General features: G+C 38.7%; 1 protein-coding gene and 2 pseudogenes across 12 annotated transcripts in view; 1 reads left to right on the top strand and 2 right to left on the bottom strand.

Moving 5' to 3' along the window:
* Positions 1 to 3865: 3865 nt before the first annotated feature.
* Positions 3866 to 3984, bottom strand: LOC112484947 (annotated as a pseudogene).
* Positions 3985 to 4762: 778 nt separating this feature from the next.
* The window catches only part of TAB3 (TGF-beta activated kinase 1 (MAP3K7) binding protein 3), a 54647-nt gene continuing 34478 nt past the window's right edge, over positions 4763 to 24931 (top strand). For 3 of the 12 annotated variants that reach the window (XR_001517498.2, XM_015594381.2, XM_025051359.1), the window contains exons 1-3: positions 4763 to 5002; positions 6511 to 6595; positions 17677 to 17762. The gene's annotated coding sequence lies outside the window, so the exon portion shown is untranslated. Of the gene's footprint in view, positions 5036 to 5069; positions 5230 to 6510; positions 6596 to 17676; positions 17763 to 20045; positions 20066 to 24931 lie in introns of those variants that run through there. The other 9 variants (XM_025051354.1, XM_015594383.2, XM_015594384.2 and 6 more) reach the window with 9 other exon arrangements.
* Positions 13654 to 13772, bottom strand: LOC112484952 (annotated as a pseudogene).

Here is a 24931-nt window from a genome sequence, read left to right as displayed (position 1 = left end):
GCGCGTCTTGCCTTGGAACCAGAGGTAAAAGGGTGGGGGTGATGGGCAACTGGTGTCTCTAACTTCTTCATCCTTTGCACTGAATTAATAATTTTATTTCCCTTCTTTAAGTGTCTTGGTATAAGAGTGCACAAGTCTGTTGTTCCTTGTAGTTTATAAAAGGGAAAATTAGAATAGGCTGCCTTTAGTTCTTCCAGCAAGCTCATAAGGCATTCTGACACACTCATTATTTAGGGCACTGGCTAAAGTGCCCTAAATAATGAGTGTGTCAGAATGCCTTATGAGCTTGCTAGTACAGGGACAAGTGGTAGGTGAAAAGCAAAGTAGGAGATAGAATATAGGAAAAAATTTAGACTATGAGAAACTCCTTCCCAATGAGAATCACCAAATCACAAGGTAAAAATCAATCGAGGGGTCTACATGGAAGTGAAAAGTAAAGTAATTCAAATTGAGTATTTTAGTACAAAGAACACATTTGTCTGGAAGTGATTCTCTGAACTCACGCTGAGTTGCAAGCAAAAAGCTAACTGGAATCAAGGATCTGCTCTTCTGTCAGATGGATGGGTTATACCCAAGCTCAGCTTCCCATGGGACTTTATCCCCTTCCAGGAGGACTGTACCATCCCTCAGTCTCAAGGTCCCAGACAATGCCTACAAACAGCTGGCACCCTAAATCCAGATTGCTTGGCACCAAGCAGCCTGAGTAGTCTGTCATTGGCAATGCTCCTTGTAGGCTTGCTCTACAAGAAAGAAGAGCAAGGGACCCTGTCAATGAAACCCAGGCTCATCCTACACACCCGACAAGGGCCACCTCTCACCAACGCTCAATTAGCTACTACTGGCCCAACCCACCACCTGCAGAAACCAACACGGCCACAGTATGGCACAATTTTTCAAGGAAACCAGCAACCACTTGGGCAAATTGATTACTTTGGATCCCTTCCATATGGGGTGTGTGTGACTGTGGGAGAGCAATTCATCCTTTCCAGAAGTGATTCATGCTCTTGTTACGAGTTTGCTTTTCTTATTCAGTTTCCCCAGCAGCACTACCATTCAAGAGTTTACAAAATGGTCATCTATTGATGTGGTCTCCCATATAGTGTTGCCTAAAACCAATGGACCCATATTACTGCAAAGAAAATGCACATGACCATGAGAACTACTGGTCTCATCATATATATACCTCATCACTCAGAAGTGTATGGCCTAATGAAATGGCCCATTAAAGGCTCAGCTAACTTTTTAGGTTTTAGACCATACTCTGTGGAATGGGAGTGACTTGGTAAGAGCCCTTGTTGGTCTCATGAGTAGCTTCTATTCTTGTCATTTATGAGTGACCCTGGGTGAGACGAGAAGAGCTGCCTGGCTGAGCCCAACCCAAATTGCTGACCTACTGCATAATGAGCAAATAAAAAGGTTATTATTTTAGACTATTATGTCTTGGAGTGGTTTGTTACCTGGTAATAGATTACTGATACAGCATATGAGGTCAAAAATATCTGAAATTGTACAGAAGGTGTATCTAATACAACTGAAGAAAATACATGCTAAGTTCTACCACACTCTAAAGAGTTTCCAGGCCCTTCTCTAAAGGCTCACCAAAAGGCAGCAAAACCGGTTCTATGACTATCACCCAAACACCTCCCCAGCCTGAATGAAGGAAGACTAGAAGGGAGATTTTTTTTTTTTTATTACTGACCATCTTTAAGGGAGTATTATAGATTTTTTCTTCCATTAAGGAAGGCAAAGCCAAGCAAGGGGGCCTCCGACAGTTGAGTGAAGAGTGTCTTCAAAATGTATCATCTTCCAGGTGTTCGGTTACTGAACAACAGCTATCTATAGGTCCAAACCAGGCAGAGAACTTTAGGGAGAACCAACCACATCTCCTTGAAGTTTGGAGACTGGAGTCAGCAGAGACATTGCTATCTGCTTCTTGCCAGAAGAATTCTGAAGACAAGCAACTTGCTGGAACAACAAGACAGGGCACCTTGTCTGTTGTTCAGCATGGCAAGGATATATGAATTACCCATGAATCACGTGAATGTCACAGAAAGCAAATAAGCTTGAGCCTCTTGCTTGTGTCCTGCCAATGCGTGAGGGGATACTGGCAGTAAGCTGTGTGTATTCCACAAGAGGCAGGGGCTGAGAAAAAGTTAGAAAAGGTTTAGTCCATATTAAAGAACTGTGCCTTGAGGAGGGTGCTGAAGAATCACGCTCGCCCCATAAGAGAGCCAGCATTTGGGTGCCAGTCACAAAGAAGGCATTGACAACCAAGAGAGGACTTATAGTAGCATCAAAAAGTAAAAGAGACCAGGGGCTGAGGAAAGAGAGGCCAGACAGAGGAAGGAACATTATTTGTGTTTTCAGATGTGCCGTCAAATATTCCTAGTGGGAGTCTAAAAGAACCCCCAAATGAAACGAAGAGAGAAAGAGCCAATTTTAGGTATCTGCCAAGTGCAGAGAGGACGAAGCCATCTTATGACTGCACTTGTAAAGCAATCACTTGCCCACCTCCATTCCCACCTTCTTCATCCTTAGAAGGGAAGAAACTGATTAGCAAAATGGGGAAGTAGAAGCCTAAGGAACAGAAAGAGAAGAATTATACTTGCTTCTTTGACTTTAAACTCACCGATAAGAGAGGATTAAAATATAACTTTAAATCAAGTTCTGGGTTTTGATTATTTTAAGGGGCTGCTGGTTGTCCCCTCCAACCTTTTTTCTAAAGTCATAGAATTTTTAGCTAGGTACAAGACTGCTTAGAATAAGACCACCGTTTTTCCCAGTCTCCCTTACAGGTAAATATAGTAATGTGATTAAGTTTTTTCCAATGGGCTGTGAACATAAGTGATGTTAACAACTTCTGGATTGTTCCCATCAAGGAAATGGGTAGGTCTCCCCCTTCCTGACGACTGAAATGTGATGTGGTGCTGAGCCATTTTGGACCAAATATACAAAGATAACGTTTTAGGGATGGTGGAGCAAGAAGACAGAAGGAGACTAACTCTTGCTCACTCTGTGGAACAAGAGCTGCTGTATTAGTCCACTTTGCCATTTAATAAACAAAAGTCTCAGTGCCATATGACTGCCCATTTATTTCTCACTCATGGGTTTATAAGTTGGTTGGGGCAGGTCTGTTTGGCATGAAACCCTGAACTTGAAGGTTTTCTACAAATGTTTTAACATAATGGTCCTCACTATGTGGGACGGGTGACAGCAGTGAATGGCCCCAGCTTCCAAAATGAATGGCTCTCAACACGGGAACTGCTCTGCTTCAGAATGTGGGTCAAGTTTAGCTCTGCTTTACATGTCTCATTCTTATCACCAGGCTGGAGGGAAATTAGGAGCTCTCAGGACAGTGGCAGTCCCTTCCCACAGCAGTAGTTAGATCCAGTTTGCAGTTTTGCCCACACTTACAGACACAGCATCTTGAGCTCACCCCCACCGGCCCCGTCCTCCCCCCATCCCCCGCCGCCAGACGCCAGTACCAGCAGACGCAGGTCCCTCCTCATAGATCTGAGTTTCAGCTCTGCAAAGCCTATCCTCTAAATGTCTAAACTGTAATAACCCCAACCTCATCCCTTGGTTTCTCAAGCTCTAGACATAGTAGCTGTTTCCCGCAGTTGCTATCTCTGTGATATATTCAGTTCCCTTCTTGCTTTTTCAGTTATCTAATAGTCAATTCTTTTTTTTTAATGATCAATTCTTTAAATTCTTTGTTAAAATAATCGGGATGGTTTGTTTCCTGACAGCGCCCTAATTCATTTTACTAAATCTTTTTTTTTTTCAGGCGAGGCAACCCTTGGTTGACCTCATAGAATGCAAGGATCTTGTCAGCTTACAATCCTTTATTTTTTTTATTTTTCACCGCCTACAGCACCTCGTGTTCCTAGGCGGTCTCCCATCCAAGTACTAACCAGGCCTGACCCTGCTTAGCTTCCGAGATCAGACGGGATCCGGCTCCTTCAGGGTAGTATGGCCGTAGACCCACTTTACTAAATTCTATGCCTGTGAGACTCCCTTCAAGAATTTTTCTTTGATATATTTCATGACACCCTGCCCCCAGTGTGTCACTCCCCTGTATTCATTTTTATCACTGTGCTTAAGTGTTGTCACTCCCCCCCACCCCCCATCCATCTCCTCCTCAGGCCAATAGCTCCCTTATCAGAGCACATGTTTCCTCAGCACCTGGGACATAGGAAACTCTGAACGACACACGTTATAATGAATGAGTGAGCGAGGAAAATTAAAACAGGAACAGAAGCAGTTAATAGTATGAGATGTGGAAGGCTCACACCGCGCCAAAATGAAAGAGAAAGTTAGACGGTGATGTGAGAAACAGGAGGGCTGGGGCTGCCAGCTGCGAGCACAGCTCCAAGCACACAGAAAGCTCTCAATAAATAACGCGAATCGACAACAAGATGAAGGCACTGAGACTTTGCAAAGAATACTTGGTGACAGGCAGGGTAAGAAGGAAAGGATTGAGAGGACTCCCGGGCACTCCAAAGTGTGTTGGCCCTTTGAGCTCTGAGGGGATAACTCAGCCTTAAGGGAAGCCTCTCACTTCGCTGCCGGGTCCTGCTCAGCCCTTTCCGGAATTTCATTCCTGGTTCCACCGACCCCTCCTTCTCTGCTCCGTGCCCCTAGAGGAAACAGGTAAAACACCAAGCACTGGGTGCTATTTGAGGGGCTGTTCTGGGCATGCGTGAGCGCACGCCCGTGCGCAGGCGCAATAACTTCCGCTGTCTCTAGTACTGCCCCTTGCCGATATACGAGAGCGTTCTCTCAGAAGCCGGCTCAGACTACTCTAATTGACCATCTTTCTCGTGGGCCCCCGCCCTCCGGTTGCTGTGAGGGAAGCCTCGCGAGATCCTCCTCAGCAAGTGCCTAGTGGTGCCATCTTTGTGCCTGGCGAGCGACGGCACCCGACGGGAGCCGTGAAGCCGGCGGTTCTCTTGCCTAGTTCTCGCCGAGACCGGATCCAGGAAATACGAGGCGGACCTCGGTGGGAGGAGACGCACGAAGGGAGGAGTGAGGAGTGAGGAGGGAGGAGGGAAAAGGGAGGAGGGAGGAAAGGGGGCGGTGGCAGCTCTCACCGTATCCGGGCCCCGCGCGGTGCGCACCCGAAGGGGGGTCGGGCGGGGAAGCAGCGCCAGCCCGGACCCCCCGCGGGAACAGGACGGGAGTGAGGGTGAGGCAGCGGCAGCAGCGTTCGAGAGCAGCAGCTGCCGGGTGAGTGTCCGCGAGGAGGCCCGGTACCTGCCCCGACTGTGGCGTCGGGGGTGGCCCCAGGGTCGTCCTCAGGATGGTCCCGGTGACCCAGCGCCCGGGCGGTGGGCGTGTGCGCGACTGCCGGTGTCCCGGGGGTTCGACTCGGCCTGGGGCTGCGGGAGGTCTGCGCAGGGCCTGGCGCGCCGGTCCCGGACGGCCAAGGAGAGAGGGAGTGGCCGGGAGCCTGGGTTGGCCTTCGCCCCCCGAACCGAAGGGATGATGTCCTTTCTCGCCTCGACTTTTAGGAAGAGCGAACCTATGTGGATGGGCTTCAAGCCCTAGCAAGGCGTTTGCGGACGAGAACTAACAGCACCAAGGTTGGGGTTGTTGAGGGTGTTGAGAAACGTGGGGACGGTTAGTAGTAATTGTTATAAAAGAGGTTTGCAAATGATTGTTGTCAGGTGTGTAGTAAGGCAAAAACATCGTCTACGTTCATTTAAAGAAGATCACATAAGCACTCCTCTGAGGTCCAGCAGCAGATTAGAGTTATTAACAGTGACGCTCTGTAGTTTAGTACTGTGGGCCAGCCCATTAAAGTGCATAAAAGCAGGATTTTATGGGGAGTGGCATGGGGGACAAGGTGGCTATATTATAAAGTATAAAGTAAGCTACACATAAAGTCAAAAGTTCATACTGTCGATAAAAAAGCATTTCTGTCCTTGCTGAAACGTAGTTTTTAAAAATTGCTTAAGAAAACTTGTCACCTTTGGTCCAGACAGTGCTTGTCAATTCCATGTGTTCTTCAGTGGCATTTGTCAGTCACACAGCACTTTTGGCTTGTGATGTGCTTCTAGTTTGTAAAAGAACAAGAATGAATGGGAAAGAACAATTCGACAAACTTAGCTTCTTTTGCACACTTTTTTTGGAAGGATAAGGGGATTTACTTTTTTTCTTTGCAAATGTGTTGCAGTAGTATACAAGAACATTTGAGGGAAGAAAAACATTTAGATGGGGAAAGGGCTTTTGAGATGAGTTAATTTTTCACAGAATTAAATTTTAAAGGGCATCATCATACCTATGGGAAGTTTTGTAGTGGTGTCTGTGAACACTGGAAGATCGCAAGCATAATTTTAAATTGTTAGTGTGTGATAATGAAGTTTTTCAACTTTAGCGCCGCCGCCCATTTGCCTACAACTGACTTAAGGGCAAGACTTTAGTGAAGTTAAATATTAAATATGTGATTTTGTCTTTACATTTGACAGAACGTAATCTATGTTCTGTCACTCTGAATTTTTTCCACAGGTTTATTTGACAGTCTTCTCAATTATAGATACCACGCTTCGTACAGTTTGTGTTGGAGGGAAGGGAGCGAACACAGTATATTCAGGTACTGGGCTTGGTGAATTAGTGAATTACATATGTTTGTGTTTAATCCTCACAGCTACTCTGTGCTAAAGATAACATTATCCCTGTTGTACAGATAAGGACACCTCCAGTATTCCTCAGTAACTTTCCTGAGGTCATAAAGCTCAGTTGCAGAGCTGGAACTCAAACCTGTGTGTCTGATTCTAAAATATGTGCTTTTTTTTTTACTATACTCTGCATAAGTGTATGTGCTGACCGATACAAATTTTATGAAAATGGAAATTTTTGTCACAAAGAAACCTTTCAGTTTTGTTGGTAATCTTGAAAGCTTTCAGTGTTCTTGTCTAAAGATAATCAAGTTTTATTTTCTTAAGATACCTTCATTTTCTAGCCAGAGGTAACATTTTTAGCAGGTCTGCTGATTAGTTAAGATTCTTAGTAGCCATAGTAAGGCTTCTTGGTAACCGGTAGTGACCTATCTGAAATCCAGATGTTTTCGATAGCTTTGTCTCCAGTTTCAGCATGCTCCAAATACTTCAAAGATCAAATATTTTGTTTACTCTGGTCTTGAATAGTTTTTCAAATTATATTACTAAAATAAAATACCAACTATTGATAAGGGTTTGAATTTGCTATATCATAGCTTGGAGGTATACACACACATTACCCACCCACCTACCGAGCCACCCACCTACCTTCTCCAGCAAGTGGCGTACTTGATAACAGACGCCGTTTTTCTTCTCTTTAGTATAGAAGTTTTGGACCCAGTCGTGGTTTGCAGAAAATACGGTAGCTATTCTGGGATCCAGCATAATCTTCTGTGGGGCTAGGAAGTGAAAAACCTTCTAGGTTCCCTGTCAGTATCATAGATGTCAGTGAAACAGCAGGAACATCTTGCCAGTGCATGGCTGTTGGTCACTTTTTGTCACCCACTGGCCCCTGCTCTTGCATCTTGGATATGCTGCTGAGCTTGCCATCCAGGCACTCTCTCTGCTCAAGAGAAGGTTCAACTGAAAGAATAGCAGCTGAAATTTGTAAAGAAAGTAAAAGTTGCTAGGTGCTGGCACTCATCCTCCACAGGTCTTTGGGTTAGGTTTACCTGTTGAATTAATTATTCCTGGCCAGAAGTTCTGGAGAAGTTATGGAATTTCGGGTTTGCGGTTCCATCTTTTAAGAAGTAAATTCTTTGGGGGCTTTCAGTTAAATAGGCCTTCGTGGAAACATGGGCGTTAGATAGAGGCTGAGGAAAAAGAAGTCCTGTGCTTCTCAGGACACATCTGCTTGCGTGCTTGTTTTATATGGAGTTTGGAGCTTTGCTTAAGGTGATAACTTGGAGTCTTGATGGGCAATGTTTGGTCTGAATGAGCTTTTCATTATGGGTATACTCCCAGGAAAGAGTTAAATACACTTCCTTATTTGTGAAGGTAATTACTCATGGTATTTGGATTATTGGGGTGAAAAAAATCGACAAATGATAATGTAACTGAGTACTCACCAAGGAAATAAAAAAGCCTGAAATGATTTATATTGCTGCTATACAAAGAAAAGACATCAGGAAATTGTCTCATATGTATTGAGAAGCTTTTTTTCATACCTTCTGCATAATAAACCTCAATTTATTACCACGGCCACAAGTATTCATTTGTCTAAAGTGAAACGGACCTAATGAAATATTTGGAACTGTCCAAATGAATCAATCGTAAACATTTAAGAACATTTATTATAGTTTCATTCATTGGCAGTTCTATTATTTGTTCAACATTTCTGTTTCAAATTTCTTTCCTTACTTTCCTTCCTCTCTTTCTGACACTTCCTCCTAGTACCTGGAGCTTTTCCCTTAGTTTCTAGTTGACAGTGAAGTCTTAAAGAGTGGAAGCTGATAAGGAGGGCAACGAAAGTCCTCTAAGTTTACTTCCCTTTTCCGAATCCCTGTGCTCCAGGAGTTCAAGAGGGACTCGGTCAGGACTCCTTAACCCACTCCATTCTTTCTTGAGGAGAATGAGAATAGCCAGATTGAGGGAGGCAGTGTCAAGACTCTTGCCCCAGTTTCTTTTTCTTTTCCTTCCCTCTCCTAAGCATTAAGGAGGAAAGTTTGTAAAAGCCCATCCGCTGCAGGAGTAGGCACTGTTTCCCCCGTCTTCTACAGCCCACCTGGACTCTCAGCACTTTTTCCTTGCTCTCCTATAAGCTGCCATCTCACGCTTCCTCCTGATCTCCTAAGTAGGTCTTGCCTTCCTCATCCTAGGATGTCCTCCCACTGCAGGTCTGCATTTTTGTCTTTTTAACTCTGAGCCTAATGCACTGCCAACCGCCCTCGTTCATACCTTGATCTTGGAAGCCTGGGCCTGTGGTCCTAGGGGAGTTCAGATTCCCAGTCAGGGGGAGGGAAGAATTCTACTTTCAGGGCTGAGTGGGCAGGGGGTAGCTGCTTTTATTCTGAGTTGACTGCTAAATACATTTTCCTATAGAAACATTGCTTATGCAGGTTTGGTGTTATACTTTTGTAACCTTTAGGAGTGTTTAAGTTTTTGTGAGCTGGCTCAGAAATCTGGCACATAGACCTTTGTTTCCTGGGAAGGCAAGTTCTGAGGTTCAAACAGATGACTTAAAACCTAAGTCTGTGCTCCAGAAGTTGTTGGGGAAGTAGGGAGCCTGCTCTGTTAATTACTCAGTGGCATGGTAGGGAGCACACCTTAGGTCTCCAAAATTAGATGTGTTATGCGGATCAGATGGCTTTTCTGGGAGATAAAACTGATAGCCTTTTTAGATTGTCAGTAAAGAATTTTTGAATTTAGGCACATGTTTTGACATAACAATTGAGGTTCATTCCATCCCAGGGCCATGTTCGTCATTAAAGCAGAAGTTACAGTGTTGTGGAAAGAACAGTTTTTCTTTGTCATAAAAGGAATATCCTGTTCCCACTATATCTTGCTGCTGTTTTGATACTTTCAAGGGTATTGGAACTCTTGCAGTTATTTTACCCTAGTTTACTTAGTGGTAGACTTAAAATAAAGTTTTATTAGTCTGTTGTTTAAGTTATATGCTGTTACCACTTTTTGTAGTATTCAATTAAGTGAAGGATTTCAGAGTGATAAAAGCAAAGCAAAATACATTTTAAATTTGTTCTCCTTAAATGCAATTTCAGCTTAGTTGAAGTACATATTCCTAATAAAAGGCAAGATGGGTCTTTTTTTGTGGGGGGGGGTCTCTAAACCACTCTCGTCTTAAAAATGAATTTGAGTAAGTATCCTGTGTTTATTTTTAATAGAGTTCAGTTGTTAAAAACATTATTTCTAAGGGTAACATGCTCAAATGTTCAAATCTTACTTTTGACACTAACTAGCTCGGTGATCTTGAGCAAGTTGCTTAATCTCTGACCTGTTTCCTCATTTTTGAAATTGGGATAGTGTAATATCTACATCACAGAATTTTTGTGGGGATTAAAAGAACCAGAGGCTATATAATATTTAGGACAGGCCTAGCAATGGTAAATGCTGTTAGTTCTTCTCGGTATTATTACTCCTATTGTTATTATTAATTTGTCATCCTCATTATTGCTGCTACTGTTACTACTTTGGCTACCTTCTGAGATGACACCCCTTCTGTTCTGGGTGTGTGTATGTGTAAGATATATTTGTTTATTTGGTAGTAATTTTTTAATGCAAAGTTTAGGGCAGGGAGAGAAGTATATTCACTGCTGGATACATCCAAAATTGGCCACAGTGAAGGAAATGCATAAAATATTAAACTAATTTTTTTTCAGTAACTCCATTCCTGTTGTGTTATGTAAAGGAGCTGTGTGCCACTTCGATGTGTGAGCAACTGGATTATTCGAGTAGCTACAGTATTTTTACTGATAATTTTGGCATCTATAAGGCCAGAACCTGTAGAGGGATCCTCAGTTTTTAAATGGTCCATTTATAAGAGTTTCTTTTTGGAAATCACCATTTTCCCACAGAAATAATGTCACATGTGCCCTTCAGATTCCCAGGCCAGCCCAACATATCTGAATTTGAAAACTGATAATATTGTAAAAACTAGCTTCTATGTATAATATTGTCTCAACAAGAATATGCTCTGAGTACACTGAGTGCATCAGGTACTGAAAGATTAAGAACATAATCTTGAAGATGGGGTGGTGGAGTCACATTCTTTCACCATCCTAGCAAGGACTCCCAAGCCTTGGGCAGAGGGCTTTCTTCTCTGGTGGAGGCTGAGCACAGGGTAAGTAGTGGGACGAGGCCTGTAGCAGACAGGAACGTTTTCCCGGCTTGTCTCCTCAGAAGGCTGTATAGTATAGTAAGTTGCCTTCAATTCTCTGTTCCATTACAGAATTCTCATCTATAAAATGTAATTATAACTACTGCCTACCTTATAGGGTTCTTAGGAGGGTTAAATGTGTTAATATATGTAAAGCGCTTAAAACGGCACCTGGCCCATAGGTGAGTGCATAGGAAATGTTACATATTTACTGTTAAGCCTTACTGTTTTAGGACCTCTAGAATACCTCCCCACTTTGCAGTTCACTGCCCATATCTATTGTACTTAAATAGGATTGATTAATCTTCCTTTCCAACGAGAAATGGTTTCATAGCTTTTCATTTTCATCCCTGCCTAAAGTAAGCATCTTTTTTTTTCTTTCTTTCGAGGCTTTTCTGGGGTTTATTTAGTAATATCGGAGAAATGGGTAGCATTTAGAATCTCTTCTATGAACCTGTCCCCATCCCGTATTTAGGCCTTGAGAGGATGGGGAGACACTTATTTGAAGATACTTGACTGTGGACATGTGATTGGGTCAAGAATTTTGAGGCACAAACTTTTCGACTTTTGGTAGTTCAAACTAAGTCATTTCTTTTTAAGTAAGTTTCTCATTTTGGAATAATTTTAGATTTGCAGAAAAATTACAGAGATACTACAGAGTTCTATATTTCCTTTACCGAGGTATATACATAACCATGGTACATTTGTAGGTAACATAAGACACTAACATTAGTACATTACTTTTAGCTAAACTGCAATTTTATTCAATTTCACTACTTTTCCTACTAATTTAACTCCTTTTCTGTTCCTGGATCCAATCCAGGATACCATGTTGCATTTACCTGTTAAGTCACTTTTAATTGTTTGTGTTTATATCATTGAGATCAGTTCTCGAGTGAATAAATTTCTGTGGCCGTGAAACTATTCTCTGATTTAAGATTTCTGTAGGTTCTCGAAAGGCCAGGTGTTTTCCCTGGGGATGGCAAGTGCAGGGATTCATCTCAGCACCGAACTTTATAATTTGAAATGAAAGGAGAGTCATGTGATAGAGGAAAGAATATGGGCATGGAGTGGAGACTAAAGCATTTTATAATTTAAAAATATGTTTTCACAGGACTAAATGGATTTATTATGTACTGTTAACTTTTGATGGATTTAGCTTCAAAATGACAGGTCATTCTTTTAAAAATGTTAAAGTTAGGAAACATACTTCATACTGGATATAGAAGCTAATAGAATAAATTGGAGAAATTAGTTTAGTACTTATGATTGATTTAATAAGAAATGTTAGTACAATAATTTGTCGCTAATGAGCATACTTTTTTGTTTATATGTAATGTTTGTGGTCATGATTGATTTTTTAAAGTCTTTTTCAGGGGTACCATATGCTATAGGTGCCATTGTCATTCTAAATTATCACATATGCCTAAGTTTGATGTCAAAGTTGTCATTTATTATAAACGGAACGTTATCTGTTAGGTTGCACATTATGAACTTTACTTTCAGAAAGTCTTATCTTTTCTGCCCCAGAAATAGCTTTTGGCTATTAGTCATGGATAGCAAAGAAATTAATTCTGAGTTAGTAATATTTGGGTGAAAATGTTTTAATTGAATAAGGTGTGTACTGAGGGACACTTCCAGTAAACAAACTTTCTTGGTGGTGGAAATCCCCTAGAACTTTCAGAAAATTGGTTGAGGAGTGAACTTAATTAAATAACTTCAATTGTTTCTACTTACCAAGAGCTGTTTATAACCTTGAGGACAAATCACCCAACTTCAAAGGACCTTGGTTTTTTCATTTGTAAAATTAGGAGATTTGACTAGATAGGTGAATCTATTCTTTTCTGAGGTTTGAAAGACCCTCTTATTTAATAAAAACCTGGAAGACCAAGTTGCTTGTCTTAGACCTTTATAAATCAACACTAGTCACTAAATCTAGATATAAGTCAATTTATTGGGGAGTGGTAATTTGTTTCAAACCAATGTCACTGTAAGTTTGAGAGTCACTAGTTGGTTCAACACTTCTATGAATATTTTTTGGTAATTAGCATGTCTAATACATGCTTTTTAAGTTTTAGTTATTCGATTTCTGTGCTTTGACCTGAAGAGATGGACTTCAAACATTTTGTTCTCATATCTCCTAACCAGTTTTTAAAAATAGGTACTTCTTCACACTGAGAATTTATTGAAGTTTAATATATATGCAGAGAGTGCACATCAGTAGTAAACAGTCCAGTGAATTTTTACCAGCTGAGAACAGTCGGGTACCAGCACCTCAGATCAAGAAAGTGAATGTTATCAGCCACTTAGAAGCCCCTTTGTTTGCCCTTCTGGTCACTTCCACTCTTTCTCCTGACTATCATCCTGACTTTTAAAATATCAGATTAGTTTTGCCTACTTTTGTACTTTACCTATATGGAATCCTACTATACTACCTTGTGCAACATTATGAATGTGAGATTTATCTAAATGGTGTGTAGTTATAGACTGTTCCTTCTCATTACTATATATCCTGTTGTGTGAATATATCACTATATATCATTCTGTTGATGGATATGTATGTAGGTCTTAGTTTTGAGAATGTCATTATGGTCTTGGCATAGGCAAACATTTCTTAAATAGGACTTTTTCAGTGTAAGTACTATGGGTTTTAGAGTTCTAACTAGAGAAAGAATGGGAGAACTGGTTTATTTTAATATAGGCATCTAAAAATTTTTTTAAATGCTAATGTATAGTAAAATCTTTTACTCTAAATCTTAGGGAAAGGGTCAGTATTTATAACTAAATCTTCTAGGTGACTTATGTTTGTGGTTCTTTTAACGCCTACAGCACCTGGTCTTCCTTGGTGGCCTCCCATCCAAGTACTAACCAGGCCTGACCCTGCTTAGCTTCCAAGATCAGATGGAATCAGGCATGTTCAGGATTGCATGGCCGTAGATAGGTTTGTGTTTTTATAACTATTTTAGGTTGAATTCCTTCAAAAATGTGTCAGGTATTTCCTGGCCTATTTTGACTTTGTGATTTGTAGTTCTTTATTATATGCTAGAAATAAACGATCCCTTGCTGCTTGCAAGAGCATGCTTTTTCATTTTTAATGCGTCTTCTGATAAACCAAAGTTCTTAATTTTAATGTAGTCCAATTTATCAGTATTTTCCTTTATGTTTAAACTAAATATCAGGTTCAATTTAAAATGGCCTTTCCCATCCCAAGGTTTTGCAGATACTCTCTTTCATCCTCCTCTAGAAGCTTCATTGTTTTGGCTCTCATGTATGGTTTAGCATCTATCTGAAATTGATTTTTGTGCATCCTGTGAGGAAAGGGGGACAGTACTGTTTTTTTCCCACATGGACAGCACACTGTCTTTTCCCTGCTATTGTCAGGAATCAAATATCCCTGTCTGTGGTTGTGTTTCTAGGCTGTCTATTCTGTTCCATTAGTCCTTGCACTGATAACCACACTGTCTTCTTTACACAGTTTTATCTTAAGTTTTGATTTTCAGTAGAACAAGTTCTTCCACCCGGTTGTCCTTTGAGAGAATTTTGGCTATTCTTGGCCCTTTGCACATTTATATGAATTTTAGTGTCTTGTTACTTTCCACATACCACACATAACACACATTCATGCAGAAAACCTGTTGAGATTTTGGTTTGATTTGCATGGGATCTATAAAGCAACTTAGCAAGAATTTACATCTTTTTCGTATTATTTTCTAGTTCATGAACATGATATACTGCTCTATTTATTTAGGTCCTCTTTAATTTCTCAGTAATGTTTATAATTTTCTCCAGGAAGTCATTCACATCTTATGAGATGGTATTCATAGGTATTCGGTATTTTTTCCATACTGTAAATTTTTATAGACTTCATTTTGTCTGTAAAGATACAGTTGATATTTGTATATCAGTCTTGTATCTAGCAATTGTGTTAAATGTTCATTACTTTTAGTAATTTATCTTCAGTCTTTTTGTTCTTTCAAATGGTTATACTTTTTTTTTCTTACTGTGCTTGACTAATATTTAGATTATAATATTGAATAGAAGTGGTAATAGAGAGTGCCATTATCTCGTTCTCTTTCTCAAAGAGAAAACTTTGATATTTGCTTTAATTTTTTCCTACTCTATTAGATTAAGGAAGTTTCATCCTGTTCTTGATTTGGTAAGAGCTTATATCATGAGTGATATTGGATTTTATCAAATGCTTTTCCTACTGTTGCTCTTTGAATGAAATTATATTGATTGATTTCCTAATGCTAAATCAACTTTGCTTTCCAGGAATAAACTCAGTTTGGTCATTATTGTATTTTCCTTTTAAGATCCTTTTGGATCTTTGTTCTTGAGTGAAATTGACCTTTATTTTGTTTTCTTATACTGTCTTTGTTAGGTTTTGGTGGCCTTGTAAAACGAGTTAAGGAATATACCTGTTCTTTCTTTTCTAAAAAATGTTTTACTCAATTTAAACTAAAACAAAAACAGTTCACCCATTTCTCTCACCCCCACTTTTAGCAACCACCATTCTGTTCTCTGTATCTACAAACTTGTTTTTGTTTTTAGATTTCACATATAATAGAGAGCATATGGTATTTGTTTTTCTCTCTTTTTTTCACTTAGCATGATGCTTTCCAGGTCCATCCATGTTGTCAACAAATGGCAAAACACACAAAGAACTGTTAAGAACTAAAAAACAAATTCAGTAAATGTTTCAGGATACAAAATCAATATTCAAAAATCTGTTGCATTTCTTTACACTAATATTGAACTGTCAGAAAGAGAAATTAAGAAAATCCTATTTACAACTGCATCAAAAAGAATAAAATACCTAGGAATAAATTTAACCAAGGAAGTCAAAGACCAGTATATTGAATATCATGAGAAATTGATGAAAGAAATTGAAGAAAACACAGCTAAATGGAATGATACTTTGTGCTCATAGATTGGAAAAATATTGTTAAAATGTTCATAATGCCCAAAGCAATCTACATATTCAGTGTAATCCCTATTAAAATTCCAGTGGTATTTTTCATAGCAACAAAACAAGAACATTAAAAACACCTTAGTTCCATTTACTCACCTCCTGACATACATGCTGCTGTCCTGTAATTTAATTTTCTGTATATTTGTTTTTACAAAAAGCTCTATGTATTTAGATAAGTAGTTTCTGTACATATTTTAAATTCCATAAGACATTATTTTACACAGTCAAATGTTCCATTAGATTTTTCACATGCTTACTTACATTATCATGATTCTTCATTCCTTTCGCATCTGTAACCTTCCATTTTGGGTCAGTTTTCTTTTGCTTTATGATTTCTTAGTGGAGGTGTGCTGGATATGAACTCTATTTTTGTCTGAAAAATTTCATTTTCATTCTTGATGGATATTTTCTCTGCAGTACAATACTAGGTTGGCAGTTTTTCTTTCTGTTCTTTAGGGATACCATTATAAAGTCTTTTAGCTTCCATTTTTGTTGTTGAGAATTAAGCTAACTGTGCTTCTTTGAAAGTAATCTTTTCCCCTCTTGGGATGCTTTTAAGTTTTTCTTTGTCAGTTTTCAGTAGGAATTCATTGAGAATCTTAAATTTGTTTGACATCTTTCATCATTTTGGGAAAATTCCAGCTATTCAAATATTCCTTCTGCCCCATACTGTCTCTCTTTTCCTTCTGGGATTCCAGTTAACTGGGTTGGATGTTAGACCTCCTCATTATACCCTCATGTTTCTTACCCTCTCTTCATTCTGAGCTTTTTTCTCTCATTTTTTTATTTACTGTCTCAACTGTGTCCATTGGCTGTTAAAACTGTTCATTGAAATTTTAATTTCAGTTTTTGTATTTTTCAGTTGCAGAATTACTCTTTGCTTCTTTTAAAAATCTGCTATGTCGCTTTTTATGGTTTCTACTTCATTGCTGAGATCTTTAAGTTTGGTGTTCATCTGTTTCCTTGAACATATACACATAATTTTAAAATCTATGTTTGGTAATCTAATATTTAGAGTCTCCATGAGTCTTTTGTTTCTATGGCTTTCTATCTTATTCTTGTGTATGTGATTGTCTTTAATTGCATGCTGGGTGTTAGATTTGAAAAATTGTTTGAGAAATCATTTGAGACCAAGGATGCTATCTCCTAGAAAGGATTTATTTATTTGTTTGTTTGTTTGTTTGTTTACTGGCATCTGCTTGAGGGAATCCAGGATTACTTAGTCTAAACTCAGCTTTCGAGATTTTTCTGAGCCCACAAGATGACTCAAGGTCAAGTTACAGTCAGTGTATGGCCTGATTAATTTCTGGTTCACTCTTAATGTCTAAGGTGCCAGCCCTTCAGGTTCTTAACCTGAAGTTGGGGGAGAAGATTTTCCTTTTGTCCCTCTCAGCCTATCAGATACAGTGTAACCTCTAATTTCTTCTAGATTGCTGGGCTCACCTTTCTGAATTCCATTTAAGAGCATCAGCAGTTTTGTAATCAAACCCATTAAAATATAATGACTAATAAATATATCATGGGTAGCCCTAGGGACCCCTGATGGTTTGCCAGGGATGCAACTAAAGTTCCTCTTGCTAGCTTTCTCTGAAGCCAAAACCTCAGAAAAGGTTCTGGCTGTCTTCTGCTGTTGCCAGCTCTGCCTTAGGCATTAGAGATGACTGACTGGGAAGGGAGGAAGGGTGGCTCAGGCAGTCTGGTATCTATCGAACATAAACTTCATTCACTGTAATTCCAGGTTGTAAAGGTGTACAGATGGCTGCTTGCTTTTTTGAGACCTTTTATTTGTACACTGTATCACTGACTCACACTGTCTCCTTTCAGCCTTTCACAGTTTGAATCTTACCACTTTTGGTCTTTCATTTTTTTAGGACAGTGTCTTCAGCCTTCAAGGTTTTTATTGTGAATTGTTGCTTGTCAAACTGGACAAAGCATCAGTTGAATTGACAAATTGGAGGTAAGGAGTGTATATCTATGTGTCTTTGTATTCCTGTAATTATATTAGAACAAAAAACTATTTTGAAAACTAATCCATGTTGCTGTTAATATCACTCCACTCCCTCGCCCCCACCCCCACACCTTTTGTGCATTTAAGAGTGTGAAGATGTCCAGGTGGTTTTATGTTTTTAGATTTAGACCCTAAATCAGGACCCTAGGCAAGTTCTTTGTACAATTTATTTGTTATTAGAAAGCTCACCAGCATTTAAAAGGGCTTAGGAGTTGAGTGGAGCTGGTGGAGCTCGAAAGACCTGCCCCAAGGAGTTACTGGGTGTGCATGCATATGTTGATCTTCAAACTTCCTAGTTTTTATTGTAACTTTTCTTATTCTCAGATTCATGTTCAATAAATGAGTTGTATAAATGACAAATCTAGTATTATGTACCATGAAATCAGGGTATAATTTTTTAAACGTATTGTAGCATAGTTCTTGTTTTGAGCCATCGCTAGATCTGCATCAAAAAAGACTAAGAAACAAAATAAGAAAGATTATTCAATATTAGCTTTGATTTCTAGATAGCTTGTTTTGCCACCTTATAAAGATGTTCCCACTCTTTTTAACACCTGTTTCCTAGTATAACAACATACATGGGTGTGTGTTGTGACTTAAACACTGGACGAGGTGTTATGAGGCCTGTTTTATCATCTTGGCTTTTTAGGAAGTTTTTAAATCCCTCTAGATTTTAGTTACCTTCTTGTATAAAACAAGGCTGTTATACTGAGGTTGGGTTCAGGGTTTCTTAGTCTTCGCACTATTGACATTTGGGCCAGATAATTCTTTGTTGTCAGGAGTTGTCCTGTGCACTGTAAGATATTTAGCATCATCCTTGGCCTTTGCCCACCAAATGCCAGTAGCACCCCTCCTCAGTATGACAATCAAAAATGTCACGAGACATTAACAAATGTGCCTTGTAGGGTAAAATTGTCCTCAGTTAAGAATCATTGGGTTAGATGATGTGTACAGTTCCTTCCAGCTTTATAATTTTATTATTTTTATTTTTTTAATGCTATTTTTTTTACACTCCAGCTTAAATGTCATCTCTTTCATGAAACTTTCCTTGGTGCTCCTTTTCCTTGTCTTACCTTAATTGTTTCTTTTTCTGACAACTTAACTATGGGACTTAATCCCACTCTATTAACAACTATCGGTGTGTTTCTCTCACTTTGAGGGCACGGGTCTTCTGTATCTCCAAGCTGAGTGCTCAGATTTTATTAACGGAATGAAAAAGGGATTCAGGAGCATTATCAGGCTAGACATTTGTTAAATAAATGAATATGAATGGCATTTTTGTTGATCTTTCATACTCTTCCAGTGTGTGACCTTGATATCTAGGTTAATGAGACTGATAACTCATTTTTTAAAAAATCCTTTAGAAAGCAAGAGCCTCTAGTAGTATGTGAGAGAGTTCCAGTGCACAAAACACATCGAGGCTGCATTTGAGAAAAATAAAGTCACAAAAAAATTCATAACATTAGAGTTGTTTCAGCTTTCATATCAAGACGTTTCTCAAAAAACTCCACTTTAATTAGAAAACTGCCATCTATTTAGATAAAAGTAAAAAGGAAAAGTGTTAAATATTTTTCTTATATAACCTAGAATTCCTCACCATATTCATGTCATGTCAGCATTTCTCAGAGTAAGAAGTACATTTTAATCATAATCTAGTACATACACACATACCCCTCAGACAAGTTTTTTGAATCAATATTTATTTACTATTACTATGTATGAGGCATTCTAATATTTTGTTTTCTTTTTTTTTCCTTTAAATACCTGCCATTACTCAGTAAATTTATTACATAATTCACTAATAGGTTACAACCTACCATTTGAAAAGCACTGTTCTAAGTATTCTCTTTGTTTTAGTAATAGGTTGTCCTGTCTTTCTTTTTAAATAATGTCATTTAAGAATTGACCCAACAAAGACCTTGGAACACCTCAACCAGAGCAAACTATTTTTCCAATTATTTAAAAGCCCTACCTTTTTCGTTTCTGCTAAGTATTTAGTGTGCACAAGGCGCTATAGCTAAAAGAACATGTTTGGTTTTCTTTCTTAAGATTTATAGTAATAAAATCTAGGGGGCAGTAAAAAGTTAATAAACATTTCAAGTGCTGAAAGTGGTAATAAACACAATGACTTTTATAGGCCTTTAGGAAGGGAAGAAAGCTGTGCTGATTGAAGTTGATGGGAGAAGTTTAACATGAATGTGGGATGGATATTGCATTGTCATATTGAAGATTGGAAAAAGCTACTACACATGGTAAAAAAACAGCATTCATGTTAGGTGCACTGTACTTGCTCATACTTGAAGTTCATTTTTTGGGTAATGTTGAAGATAAAGTAACTGAGAAATTGAAAAATAAAAAGTATGGTAAAGTGCTTTACCAAATAGCATATATGTAAAGCTATTTTATGCTATTTTAGCTTTGCTGTGGTTATAAAAAGAGTTTGAGTCAGGAGATTAATTAGAAACTAGTATGCATGATGGCTCTGATATAAGCCAATATCATTTAACATCGAATTACTAAGTTTACCGGGAATGAAGATAGCTTCTAAATGATGGTAAGAGAGAATGCTCATTTGTCAAAATAAGCCAATAAGGCTACTATTCTATATAGAAATTGCTCTTAATGGAACAGAAAGGAATTATATAATAGTCATCATTTTTAAAAAGTTGTATGTTATTTTTCTGTGCAATTGAAAATTTTATACATGCTTGATAGGCCCGGGCTTATCATTTCTTCTCTAAATAGAATGGGGGGCTTAGGGTGTGAGTCACAACCAGGTATGCCGCAAAAGCCTTATGAAAACAAACAGTGGACTGTCTTTTGGTCTTTCTTCTGTGGAATAATATAGAATTTAATTACTTAAGATATTTCTGACCTAAAGGAAAAGAAGAAGATTCAGCTTGTGATGATACTTGAGAAAGAACCACCTGCCCTAAAGGTGTGGTCTATCTAGCATTCTGTCTGCTGTTACTTTAAGACACCAGAAGTCTGAGTTTTTGTCATGTTTCGTTTCAATATTGAGTTGAGAAGTTAGCAAAAGGATAACTATCTCCTCATTTTGTCAGATTTCCATTCCAGACTATTGAAAAGGTGCTTTCAGAACTGGAGATGTGAATAAGACTCCTGTGCTAGGCTCATAAACTATCTTGAGGTACTTAAAAAAAATTTTTTTTACATAGATTTTATTTTTTAGAACAGTTCTAATTTTACAGAAAAATCGAGAAGATAATACAGGGAATTCCCATATACCCTGTACCTAGTTTCCTCTATTATTAACAGCTTATATTAGCATGGTACATTTGTTAAAATTAACCAGTATTGAAACATTGTTACAAAACTAAAGTGCATACTTTATTCAGATTTTTTTAGTTTTTACCTAATATATTTTTTCTGTTTTAGGATCTCACCAAAATACCATATTACATGTAGACATTATGTCTCCTTAGGCATCTCTTAGTTGTGACAGTTTCTCAGACTTCTCTTGTTTTGATGACCTTGTCAGTTTTGAGGAGAACTGATCAGGTATTTTGTAGATTGTCCCTCAATTGAGATTTGTCTGATGTTTTTCTGATGATTAGACTGGGGTTATGGGTTTGGGGGAGGAAGACCACAGAGGTAAAGTGTCATTCTTACATTCTCATCACAACATATCAAGAGTACATACTATCAACATGATTTATCACTTTATGTTGACTGGTCATTTGGCTGAGAAGATGTTTGTTAGGTTTCTCTATGGTAACATTACTCTTGTTTTTTTTTTTTTTAAACTCCTTTCTGTACTATGCTCTTTGGAAAGAAGTCACTATATTGTCTACACTTAAGGAGTGGGAAATTATGCTCCATCACCTGAGGGTGTTCTATATAAATTAGTGGGAATTCTTGGCATGGGAAGTTGTATCTCTTCTCCCTCATTTTATTCATTCAGTCATTTCTTTATATCAGTATGGGCTCATGAACTTTTATTTCATACTTTGAGTCATAATCTAATACTACTTTATTTCATTGCTCAAATTTTTCCAGCTTTGGTCATTGGGGGCACTTTTGTTTGGCTCCTACTTCACTGGCATGCCTCCATACCATAGTTTTTGTTTGTTTGTTTGTTTTGAGCATTTCCAGGCTCATCCTTGTATATCCCGTTCCAGTTCTAGAATCAGCAGCTCTCCACAAAGCCCTGGTTCCTTTTATTAGAGAATGCCTTTGGAAGTCAAGGTTTGGGTGCTAAGTGTGCTCATTGCTACTGGAGTGTTGCTGCTTCTAAGCCTTTATAGCTGAAATCTTGTGTGTATACTATCTATATATTTATGCATATCTATAAATATTTCTATGTATCTATATGTTATATATAAATATATATCTCTCTCTAAAACATGAGTTCACACTGATGTCTCTTAACTCTGATCCATTACCACATGGATCATTCTGGCCTTCTCCCCTTGCTTGTCTGTAACTTCCCACTCCAACAGTGAGAAGCCTGGCTGCCACCACTCACCATCCATTTACTTACTTGTTCAGTCCCAGTATACATGTATAGATGTATATCAGTTTTCTTAACTTGATACTCCCCTGGGTAGCAGTATCATCAACTAGAGTACAGTATTTATTATGTACAGTTCCTTTTGCCTTTAGCCTTATACACTCTATTCATTTCGAAAGTTATTTAAATCAGTACCTTCTCCTCCATCCCCTGAGGTAATATTGTTTTGTACATATCTCCATTTCAAGATTTTTTAAAATCTGCATACTTTAAGGTTCACACTTTGTGTTATAAATTTCTGTGTTTGACAAGTGCATAATGTCACGTATCTACTATTATAGTATCATACAGAATAATTTCACCACCCTAAAAATTCTCCTATGCTTCACCTATGACCCCTCCTTTCTTCCCCGCAAACTCCTGCAACCACTCATCTTTTTACTGTCTCTATAGTTTTGCCTTTTTTCCAGAATGTTTGAGATATTTTTAAAGTCACTTTATAAAGGAAACCTTTGATTTCTCTGTATACCATTTTTTATAGACCATTTTATCCCAAACAACACCTCAATATTCTTAATCGAACAAATTTTTTGCTAATAAGAATTAAGGCTTCCCCATTTCTTTTTTCATATACCACTATGGTTCATTAAGCTTTGTTTATTTTTTAATATCCTACCTCCTTTTTACTAACCTCAGAATTGGGAGGAGGTCCCAAGTACCTTTATTTTTATTTTGGCAGAAGGTTGGTAGTAGAAGGCAGGGAGTGGCACATATGAAAAGTCCTGTATAGGTGGTAGCTGGCAAATAGATATTCACTTGGGGCGAGAGGCGTTAAGTTTAAATTTAATATGAATATGCTTCTGTTTGTTTCTGGGGGCTGCATTTAAATTGATTGCTCTAAATGATTCTTTTAATGTGCATATCTCTTGAGAATATAACAGAATATAAGATAGATGCAGCAAATGTGACAATTTCAGAATGGTTTCCACTGTAATTAAAATCCTATAGGATGATTGTTCTAGAACTTATTTGGAAGGCTCATTTAGGGAGAGAGAGGAATATGAAAGTTACTGTCCCTTGTTACTTGGTAGTAATACCTTCATATATACTCATGAAAAATCCTGAAATTGGAACCCTTACCTGTGCCAGTAGAAGATCATTTGTTATGCTCTAACATCAGCCACTTCTTGCTGTTTACCTTGAAGAATCCACAATCTGATACAAAAACTCTCATGTTTTGAAAGCAGTTTTTTGTTTAAATTTTACACTGTCTTTAAGAGTTATGACATCATCAGAATCTTAACCATGTACCCAACAGTACAAGAGAATAATGGTTAAAGCATAGACTTCAGGTTTGTATCTTAGCTTTGCTGCTTAACTGTGTGACCCACAGGCAAATTATTTATCCTTCCTGAGCCTCACATTTCCTCATTTATAAAATGTGGATGATTGTAGGGATTAAATGAGATAAAGCATGTAGCATAGTGCCTGGTACATGGATAGAGCTCAGTAAATATGACCTAAAATCAAAACCTGCAAAATAGCAAGAAAATGAGTGAAAGTTCTAATGTTTTATACTAGTATACGTTTTTGATCAATAATTACTATTTGGACCAGACCAATCAGAAAAGGAAATGATTCCTTTATTTTTTAATTTTAAGTTTTCTCATGACAAGGCTAACTCTTCAAATCTGGGAAATGCTCACCTCACCAAAGGTAACATGCTAACAGTGGTTGTCAGCCCAAGATACTGTGCCTCTCTAGGGGTCGCTTGGGGGTGTTCCTGGGATTTTACAGGAGGGGCCAGGGTGCCAAAGACCTTGTGACACATGGAATAGGCTTGTATGAATTATTGTGTCCCAAACTACCACATCAAAGCATACCATTGAGACACACTAGACGAGACTGATACTTAAAGTACTAGCTTTAAACCTGTCTTTTGAACACATTTTGGGGGTCACAGATCCAGCAAGTATGTCAATGAGTGAAGCAAGGCCAGGCTTCAGTGTCTGGGACACCCTAGGGATTGTAGAAACTAGGCAAGCTGGAGAGCGTATGTCCATTCTAAAGGGGGAAATGACACCTCAGCTTCAGCCAATTGTTGTCTACTGTTGCTAGATCTTTTTATTTATCAGAGGAAAGGTAAATACTCAAATTTTTATGTAAAATTTCCCTATTTTTAAGTGTGAAAACTTTTTTTTCTTTCTAACATCACCAGAGCAGATAGGTGGGCTGGATTCAGCTGACGACCATTGGTTCATAATCTGTGATACAATTATTTTTGGAAGTGAGCTAAAATTCTGGCAGAGGTAAATAGTCAGGGCCATAACACCACTGTCCATATTTGCTGAGCACAGAACAGGTTGTGGAAAGAAAGCCCTAGGTGTCAAGGTCATTTTCTAGAGTGTGGAGAATTGTGGCATCAGAGCAGAGCTCTAGGGCAGCTTCCTATGTTTGAGAGAAGGGATTCTGTTGGGAGAAATCCCCACAGCTGCTGTGCCTTGTGCCAGCACCCCTGATTGGGGGCGGGGTGGTGGTGGTGGTGGAGGTGGTGGTGGTGGTGGTGGTGTGCACGTGCGCGTGCGCTTCTGCACCACTAGAGGAAGCCTTAGAGTGATTCCACTGCTAAGCATACCGTCCCAGC

Source organism: Pteropus alecto, unplaced genomic scaffold, assembly GCF_000325575.1.
Source record: "Pteropus alecto unplaced genomic scaffold, ASM32557v1 scaffold248, whole genome shotgun sequence".
Classification (NCBI taxonomy): Eukaryota; Metazoa; Chordata; class Mammalia; order Chiroptera; family Pteropodidae; genus Pteropus; species Pteropus alecto.
The sequence above is the reverse complement of the archived record's forward strand: the minus strand, read 5'-3'. Positions and strand labels throughout refer to the sequence as shown.